The sequence below is a fragment of the Schistosoma mansoni genome, chromosome 6, assembly GCF_000237925.1.
Source record: "Schistosoma mansoni strain Puerto Rico chromosome 6, complete genome".
In the NCBI taxonomy this organism is placed as follows: domain Eukaryota; kingdom Metazoa; phylum Platyhelminthes; class Trematoda; order Strigeidida; family Schistosomatidae; genus Schistosoma; species Schistosoma mansoni.
Window position 1 is genome coordinate 5909154 of NC_031500.1, and position 1870 is coordinate 5911023.

The window sequence follows — 1870 nt, forward strand, 5'->3', positions numbered from 1 at the left end:
CTAAGAACCACTGCATACGGATTGGATTTCTGCAATGATGATTTCGTTTTTCCCAAAACTATAAATACGCGAGTGTTTCTGTACCATATTTGGCACTTTTTTGGAATAAAATTCCTTCCCACTCATCTTATGTCTTCTAACTTCAGACTTGGAGGGTTCTAGCGTTCGAGTGCTCAAGTTGTACGCAGTATGCAAGAATCTAAGTTCTAGATATAACATGGAGTCAGTATCTGAATGAAAACCATGTTGGCGTTTGAAGTGACAGGTACTGGGCTCCAGTAACTGTATCAATATCAATGCTGAAATGCAGGTACATCCAGCCCAAAAGTCCCGAATCGGATGAAGCGCAAGTCCTGAATTCCACCGCTATCACCATACGAATTCACTGGGATCTCATCATTTTTTACGGATTAGTTAAGCATCGTCTGGTCATTGATTTGAATGTCGTACACTATAATTATCTGTAAAATAGGACCATTCAAATCAGCAGATTAATAGAACATTACAATAATCTAATGGTCATATTCTTATCTTATTAATATCCTGAATATTAAATGAAAAAAATAGCTATAGATAATAAAAGTACTATGACTCATTCTATACTTAACCGTAATGTTACATACCCATAAACAATTCTCAGTTTTTGATCCGGTCATTTCAATATGTACAGCAATCCAACTATCATAAAAATTTGCTGTATTTGCACGATATAAAGGATATACTGCCAATCCACTTGAATTTATTCTATCTGTTCCCATCCATTGTTGTTGATTATTCCACCAACGTATCCCAGATGGATCACCCTCTAGGCAATTGATAGAATTAGTGTTTGAATGTGATGTGACTTGTGGTCTTGGATACAATAAATGATATAGTGGGATAGTTGCAGTGCCAATATGACGAGGTGCAGGAACTCTTGAGTTTTACCAATAAAAAAACAGTCAATTTATTACTAATTCATATAATTGGGCACAAGGTTTACACAAACACAAAACTCAACAATAGGACAACCACATGTACACCGATAAAAAATTAAATGGTAATTGGTTGGTGTCAATCAGTAGATAGATCCAAAATTACGTTTTGTGATTCAATTAATTATCGTCAACCAGGCTTATACGTAATTTTGAAGAAACTGATGATCTTCATAAGATTAACCCTCGTGTTTATCAGGTTATACCATCAGGCTTTTCCAACAACAACTAATCTCTCGTGTATAAATGATGTTTTCACAATGGTTGATAACTGACTGGTAGCTATCTACCAGGATATTACTGCCTGGACTATGTTTTGATGATGGGTTAGTGAATGAAACCGACAGAAAGCTCTATAGGTTAATTTATTACATAAATCGTAAATCTATCGACAGAGTTCGATTAGTACAAATGACTTAACAAATATGGGACTGGCTACTATTCAATGACCAGTCAATGTACAAAAGTAAATAAATTACAGTTAGTAGACTTGTGAATCTGAATACTAATAAGAAATCAATCGAGTAATCCATAAGAGTAGGTTGGAGAAGGATTACAGAAGGCCAATATTATACAATACATCAGTTCATTAAGTCATTGATCGTTGGAATAAGTCATATCGATAAATTTATATTACATATTAAAAGCCCGAACAAGATGTTTGTAATATATGGTTAAAAACTAAATTGGGCAGGAATAACGATTGATGATTAGGTTTTTATCTTATTGACACTATGGTAGCCTACAAGCTTCGTCTTTGCTAAACATTCATGTTTTAAATAGCTTTATATCATAATTATTTTAAAAACAGAGATGGATAGTGGCTAGCAATGGAATCCAGGACGCGAGTTTCGTCCTATTTGGGACTCGTCAGCAGGTACATCCAGATGACAAGT

General features: G+C 34.7%; 1 protein-coding gene across 1 annotated transcript in view; it reads right to left on the bottom strand.

Moving 5' to 3' along the window:
- The window catches only part of Smp_138950 (hypothetical protein), a gene marked incomplete at both ends in the record, with an annotated part of 48500 nt that overhangs the window by 9914 nt on the left and 36716 nt on the right, over positions 1 to 1870 (bottom strand). The gene's annotated exons all lie outside the window — the stretch shown is intronic.